This window comes from Paroedura picta, chromosome 1 (genome assembly GCF_049243985.1).
Source record: "Paroedura picta isolate Pp20150507F chromosome 1, Ppicta_v3.0, whole genome shotgun sequence".
In the NCBI taxonomy this organism is placed as follows: domain Eukaryota; kingdom Metazoa; phylum Chordata; class Lepidosauria; order Squamata; family Gekkonidae; genus Paroedura; species Paroedura picta.
In genome coordinates, this window is record NC_135369.1 from 174465441 (window position 1) to 174473495 (window position 8055).

Here is an 8055-nt window from a genome sequence, read left to right on the forward strand (position 1 = left end):
CCCCAGAAGTTCGCACAACCCCAATGGGACAGGCAAGCCTTGCGAGAACAACTTTCTTTGTAAGTCTAGGAAAAGCCTTCCGCACCCTCGCCTTCCACCATGACACACAGCCATGTTTCCACACGCGCACGCCCCAAATGCTGACGACAGCCAAGCTTCCTTTCTTTAAAAAAAAAGAAGGAATTCCTCAACAGAGGCAGGGGGAAACCACAGAGAAGAGACGATGAAGGGACCAGAAGCAGAACTTTTAAAGGGGGCGGGGGCACAATAAGTCCCTCGCCTGCCCCCCCAACCCACCCACCCTGCAGAGAAGAGCGAAGCAGATTCTCCCTCCTGCATTCCCTTCCCCCCTCCTTCCCCGCCAGAGGAATTCGCCAGGAATGAGGACACCGCCCAGAGCAAGGAGGGGAGGGGGGCGAGGGCGAGGGAGGGCCGCGCGCCGGAGGGGAGGGAGGAGAGGGGGGGCGCGCGCGAGAGAGGGAGACGGTTAATCCCCAGAGGACCGTTGCGCCTCCCCTCCCCCCACCCCGGGCGAAACCCAGCCGGGTGAGGCCCGTCGCGCGGCCCATGGCGCGCCTCAAACTTTCTAACTCGGCCCGGGCCGTTTCGCCCGAAAAGTTACCTGCCGCTCCTCTTCCTCCTGATGTCCGGCCGTCGACTCCCCAGGGCCCGGGGTGACCGTTTCCGCAGCGGGTTCCTCTCTGTTTCCGCTCGGGCTCGCCGCCGCCGCGCCCTGTCCCGAACCGAGGCAAAGAGTCCGTGAGGGAAAGCGGAGAGGGGGGTGACTCTTCCGGGCACCTCCCCCTGCAGCCTTTCCTGGTTCGCTCTTCCGCGCAACGCCCCCTGCTCCTCGCCGGCTCTTCCCAGCGCCGCCTTCTAGCCACGGCCGGCTGTTCCAAGCACCGCCCCCCGCTCCTCGCCGGCTCTTCCCAGCGCCGCCTTCTAGCCACGGCCGGCTGTTCCAAGCACCGCCCCCCCGCTCCTCGCCGGCTCTTCCCAGCGCCGCCTTCTAGCCACGACCGGCTGTTCCAAGCACCGCCCCCCCGCTCCTCGCCGGCTCTTCCCAGCGCCGCCTTCTAGCCACGGTCGGCCGTTACAAGCACCGCCCTCCGCTCTTCGCCGGCTCTTCTCTGCGCCAGACCTCTCGCCTCCGCTGGCTCTTCCGCGCACCGCCCTCAGCTCCCGGACGGCTGTTGATGGCACCGCCCTCTGCTCACAGGCGGCTCTTCCCTCTGGGCGCCGGCGCTTGCTGGTGGTTTGTAGACAACAGGACAGAGGGAGATCGCACAGGTGAAGACCAGCTGCCTTACCCCCCGCGGCATGTAAGGGGGGGGGGAGAGAAAACATAGATTGCAAAGCAGGCAGCTGCTACAACTGGGAACAGAGTGAAGGGAAGTGAGTAAACGGGGGGGGGGGGAGAAAAAGGAGTTTCAGGCGAAAGTGTAGTGAGATCACGGTCACGTGGATAAAGATTAGATTCCTTTTGCAAGGCTTTTTCACACACGCACAGGGTGTGTACTTTACCTACTGCTCACCTCTGTATTTTTCCATATATGGCTAGATCCTCTTGGTCGCCGAAACAGGATGGGCTGAGGGTTGCAACTTGCAAGCTCTGGATTAGCAAATTCCAGGAGTTTTGGGTGCTGTGGGTCGCAGCCTGGGGACAGGAGAGAGTTCAAGGTCAGTGGGACTATGAGGCCACAGGGTTGGCGCTTCTCTGAACCTGTCATTTCCTCCATGAGAATGGTTCTCCCAGTTGTGATTTTGGCAACATGCCACACTCCACTTGGAGGCTAGTATCAATTATATTGATTTATAATTTAATTTATACCCCGCCCCTCCTGACAAAGTCGGCCCGAGGCGGCTTACAAAAAGATAAAAGATAAAATACAACAATTTCCATAAAACCTCCTGAATTAATCCCCAATAAAATCCCCTTAGTGAATTTTAACTTTTGTTTCATAATTCATATTCAGCCCTTCCTGGAATTCTCTGCTCTGTCTGCTGGAGTTGTTAGGGTCTAATACGGGGATCCCCCACCGTGGCACGCAAGGGTATAATGGTGCCCACCAACACCTTTCCTGGCACTGGCAAAGTGCCTTTAGAAAGTGGGCAGGGCCAGGTGGGGCTTTCACCCAGCTGAGTGGCTGTGCAGACTTTAAATCAGGGGTAGTCAAACTGCGGCCCTCCAGATGTCCATAGACTACAATTCCCAGGAACCCCTGCCAGTGAATGCTGGCATGGGCTCATTGGAATTGTAGCCCATGGACATCTGGAGGGCCGTAGTTTGACTGCCCCTGCTTTAAATGCATCCTGTTTAACTTACCTTCTGCCTGAAATGCTGAAGAGTTACTGTTGGAGTTAGCCATAATCTTGCTCCCTTTGTGGTTGGCTCCGCCTCCTGCAGCAGCCATTTTGCAGTTGCACCGGCCACCCTGTGTCAGAATTCCAAAGGGATGTGGAGGCTCAAAAAAATTGGAGACCCCTGGTCCAGTGTCTCTGCTCATGTCTATGAACTTAGACTGGAACCAATCTGCACAGGATTTATTATTTTATTTTATTTATTAGATTTTTACCCTGCCACTCTCAGACAAGCTGGCTCCTGGCGGCTCAAACATAGTAAAAACATTTTTAAAAACCCATAAAATACAATCTAACACAGGGGTAGTCAAACTGCGGCCCTCCAGATGTCCATGGACTACAATTCCCAGGAGCCCCCTGCCAGCATTCGCTGGCAGGGGGCTCCTGGGAATTGTAGTCCATGGACATCTGGAGGGCTGCAAACAGCAAAAAAAACCCCAGCAAGATGGATATCACACAATCCCTCATTAGGCCCATTTGTTTTCCTCATTGCATCTGCTCCCAGCTATGTCAGTCAGATGTAGATCAGATGTAAACTGGGAGCACTGCGATTGCCCTGTGAAAAAATTACACAAGGAAGGGATGGGACAGCCAGGAATCTTGTGGTACCTTTCAATATTTTCTTCCAGCAGAAGCTTTTGTCGACAAAAGCCTGCTTCTCAGAGGCATGAAGTGCATATGCACTAGGCTTATGTATAAGGTTGGGGCAGGGAGGGAGATACGTAGCAAGTTCCAAGTGGCAGGAAATGCAGGCGGTTGAGAGTAAGATGTTCTGATGTAGAATTAAAATGCAAGCACAAAAAGTACAGAAAGCAGAGTTCACTAGAACAGTTGTCTGACTTTTCTCTGATTTTGTTAAGCAATGGCCAAGGAGACTCAGGTTTCACTAAGATGACGATGAAGAAGAGTTGGTTTTCATTGCCCAAAGGTGTCTCAAAGAGGTTTACAATCTCCTTCCCTTCCTCTCCCCACAACGGGCACCCTGTTAGGTAGGTGGGGCTGAGAGAGCTCTATAAGAACTGCTCTGCAAGAACAGCTCTAAGAGAACTATGACTGGCCCAAGGTTACCTAGTTCGGCACATGTTGAGGAGCAGGGAATCAAACCTAAGCCTCCAGATGACAGGCTGCTGTTCTTAACCACTACAACAAGTCCACAGCAGCCTGTACGAATAATTTCCTCCTGTTTCTTCACTTTGACTGTGGGCTGGCCTTTGTAGTCTGACTGCTCCCATTGCCTAGCTTGTGCTGGGGAGGTGAGGTAGTGTCCCTTAGCTCCACCCTCCTGGAAACACTTGAAAGAGACTGCAGTAGTGCATGTGATCCAAGCCTCCTTTCTATTTAGTGCATGTTGATCCTGCCCTTCCAGCTCAAGGCAACGTAAAGCTTGGTGTAGGAGTGTGGACTTCTAATCTGGCAATTCTGCGTTCCCCCACATGCAGCCAGCTGGGTGACCTTGGGCTCGCCACAGCACTGATAAAGCTGTTCTGATCGAGCAGTGATGTCAGGGCTCTCTCAGCCTCACCCACCTCACAGGGTGTCTGTTGTGGGGAGAGGAAAGGGAAGGCAACTGTAAGCCGCTTTGAGACTCCTTCAGGTAGAGAAAAGCGGCATAGAAGAACCAACTCTTCTTCTTCAGTAATATCAGGGCTCTCTCAGCCTCACCTCCCTCACAGGGTGTCTGTTGGGAGGTAGGTTAGGCTGAAACATCAACTGGCCAATGGTCACCCAGGGAACTTCATGATTAAGTGGTGATTTAAACTTGGATTTCCCAGATCCTAGTCTGAGATACCAATGGATCGTGTTTCTTTCTTGGTGTGAGCATCTGCACAGGGAGAAAGGAGACACTCTATCCTGGTACACGACAGAGAGTTCTTTGGGTTCTTAATTCCTAAAACGGATAACTGGCATGTTGGAATTATTCACACAGTCCCAAATATCAAATAGCATAAACACAAATCAGATGATAAAACCACTTGTAATAAAATGCAGCAGTAATAAAAAACCCCAAAACTTGTCTACCATCAGCATCCCCATCCTAAGAGAACAATAATGCATCAAGAAGCTTTCATATAGGAGTAAGATTCAAGAATACCATCAAATAACTGTCAAAAATTGGGCCAGATTTGAGCTCGAACACTGTCCGGGGGCTGGACATGCTCCACCCCCCTGGGCAGTTTCCGAAATATATAGGAGAACCATGGATAAGGATTGTAAACAGCCACGAGCCAACTTGGTCCAGGAGTGGCAGTTAATACATTTAAATATAAGTAAACAAACAAACAAACATTATGAAATAGTTCAAAAAGAATACATTAAATTATAGTTCAAAAAGAAAACATTAAATTGATAAATTATAGTTCATTTATCATAAACCAACCAACTTTACCACTGCAAGTAAAGCTGAATTATAATGGCAATGAATATAGCAACATTTGCAGAGAAAGGATCTTTAGGGTATTACAATTGAAGGCAAGTCCCAGTGAATAGTACCCAGTAATGTGCAGAAGAACAGCAGGTCCTAAATCATAATTCAAAGAAACGCAGAACTGCATCTTTCCTTGTGTGCTCTGTGGGCGATTTGTTTCACATAAGCTCAAAAGTACCGAAATAATGTTGATTTGGGTACTTTTTGCACATATCTGGGCTGAATTGCCCACCCCTGTACATTAAACCGGCAGAATCAGCAGTATCTGAATTGCAATTAGGATGCTATTTGGGAATTCAGACACTCCATTATAGTAAGATGACCAGATTGTTGCACTTTTCGAGGGACATCTGGGGGTACCTGGCAAATTGTACTTATGTTGAAATTATATATATATATATATATATATATATATATATATATATATATATATATATATATATATATATATATATATATATATATATATATATATATATATATATATATATATATATATATATATATATATATATATATATATATATATATATATATATATATATATATATATATATATATATATATATATATATATATATATATATATATATATATCTCTCTCTTAACACAAGCCCGCGGCGCCCGACTAAATAAAACAGTAAGCCCTTGGAAGGCGGGCTGTGTCCGGGATGAGGAAGGGTGCCAATTGGCCCCTTCCTCCGCACAGACTTTCGGAGGGACCAATCAGCAAGCGCTTTGCGCCTGCCGATTGGTCCCTTCGATTCCCCGCCGGAGCAACTGCGAGCAACTGTGAGCCGTGCGCAGCACGGCTCGCGGTTGCTCCTTGGCCGGCGGCCTGACGCCTCGGGAGGCACTTCGCCGCCGGCCAAGGGAGCCCCCGCCAGCTGCCCTGCGCGCGGCTGCCGGGGGCTCCCGTGCCTAGCAACAATGGAGCTCCAAAAGACAAGCGCCCGCAATCGAAGATGGCCGCCGAGGACCCGCCGAGCAGCCGAGGATGCCCACCGCCGCCCGCCCTTGACAACGCCTCCTCTATAAGGTGCGCTTCCTTCCCGCGCGCTGCCCTGTCCCTCCCTCTGCCCCCACATTCTAGCGCCCATTGTATTTGGTTTACAATGGGCTCTTTTCCTAGTATATATATATATTACAATACTATTTTTTCATTCTATGCGTTCTATGAAACTTTTTGTTGCTCCATATAGACCAATTTTTTAATCAAGAACTGCCCCCCACCCCCACCCCGCTCAATGGTGTCCCGCTTTACCAATGTTAAAATCTGGTCACCTTACATTATAGCCCACGGAACTATTAAAGTCAATGGAAAATTTTGTCTTTTTGTTTATCCCATGGGTGGGGGTAAAGGTTTGAGGTAGAAGCACCAAATTTGCAGCATAGTTGCTGGAGCCTGTGGATGACACCAAGCTCTTTCTCCTGATGGAAGGCTGGCCTGACTCCCCCCCTCCCCCCTGGAAACATTTGCCGGATGTTTGGAAGCAGTGATAGTTTGGTTTAAGCAGAGTTGACTCAACCTCAACCCTTCCAAGATGGAGGTCCGGTGGGCTGGGTCACAAAGGGTCAGATCAGGACTCCCATGCCTAAACAGGGTGCAACTAAAGATCTCATCTTTGGCCAGGAATTTGTGAGTGATCTTTGTTGCCTCCTTATCTATGGAGGTACAGATCACTAGAGTAGCCTAATCGGCCCGGAACATCTGGCTACAGTGCTTCCTACAACGGTCACCTCCAGACTAGTCTTCTGTAATTCACTCTATGCGGGCCTACCCATGAGCTTGATCTGGAAGCTTCAACTGATGTAGAATGCCGCTGCTAGGGCTCTCATGGGAACAACTTGGAGGGCCTGCATCTAGCCAGTTCTGAGGCAGCTGCATTGCCAGTCTTATTCTTGATCAAGATCAGGGTTTTGGTATTGACCTTTAAGGCCTTACGCGGTCTGGGCCCTACATATCCGAGGGACTCCCTATGTCCCCCACAGGGTGCTTCACCCTGTGGGTACCAACAGACTGGTGATCCCCAGCCCTCGTGAAGTACACCTGGCCTCGATCAGGGCCAGGGCTTTTTGGTCCTGGCCATTACCTGGTGGAATGAGCTCCAGGACATGCTGAGGGCCCTGATGGAGCTAACACAGGGCCTGCAACATGGAGCTGTTCTACCAGGCATTTGGGTTTGGAAGATCATTGCATCCCCCCTCTTTCCCTCATTTTCCTGAATGTTTTCCATCTTTGTTATTTCATAGTCCTCTTATTTATAGAGTTCAGGGCCTGCCAGAACCATCTGGTTGGTAGCTGCTGTGATCTCATTAATTTTATGAGAGTTATATTGTGGGGGTTTTAAAGTGGGGTTTAATTGTCAGTTCATTGTATTTTTTATCATGATTGTAAGCTGCCATGAGCCAGCCTGGTTGAGAGCAGCAGCAAATAATTCTTGATGATGATGATGATGATGAAGAGTTGGTTCTTATATGCCGCTTTTCTCTACCCGAAGGAGGCTCAAAGCGGCTTACAGTGGCTTTCCCTTTCCTCTCCCCATAGCAGACACCCTGTGAGGTGGGTGAGGCTGAGAGAGCCCTGATATCACTGCTCAGCACACCAGCTTGGTGTGGTGGTTAGGAGCGCCAACTTCTGTTCTGGCGAGCTGGGTTTGATTCGCCACTCCCCCACATGCACCCAGCTGGGTGACCTTGGGCTCGCCATAGCACTCAGAAAGCTGATAAAGCTGTTCTGACCAAGCAGTAATCTCAGGGCTCTCTCAGCCTCACCTCCCTCACAGGGTGTCTGTTGTGGGGAGAGGAAAGGTAAAGAGAACATAAGCTACTTTGGTAGAGCAAAGCAGCATATAAGAGCCAACTCTTCTTCTTCTAATCAAGAATAAGCAGACTTGAACTGCTTGCAAACATGCTAACTGTTGGAAAAGAAACAGGCTCCCTGTTCATGACCATCAGGCAATGACCTGAACCAGTAGGGGTTTGAGCATTTCTGCCATAGATAGGGATTCCCCTGGAATTAAAGCTCATTTCCAGACTAAAGAGACCAGTTCCTCTGGAGAAAAAGGCTGTGTTGGAGGGTGGACTCCATAGCATTGTACTCTTCTGAGGTCCTTCCCCACCCCAAATCCTACCCACTCCTAGCTCTGTCCCCAAAGTCTCCAGGTATTTCCTAACCCAGAGCTGTAACCTTAGCCACAGACATGAGCTTCTGTATGGTGGTCACCCAGTTGAATGGCAACAACTCTGTTAGAGTGCCGGACCAGGAC

At 49.7% G+C, this 8055-nt stretch overlaps 1 protein-coding gene across 1 annotated transcript in view; it reads right to left on the reverse strand.

Annotated features, from left to right (window-relative positions):
* The window catches only part of CTNNA1 (catenin alpha 1), a 97917-nt gene extending 97004 nt beyond the window's left edge, over positions 1–913 (reverse strand). The window contains exon 1 of the mRNA XM_077312757.1: positions 623–913. The gene's annotated coding sequence lies outside the window, so the exon portion shown is untranslated. The remainder of the gene's footprint in view (positions 1–622) is intronic.
* Between the last annotated feature and the right edge of the window lie 7142 nt (positions 914–8055).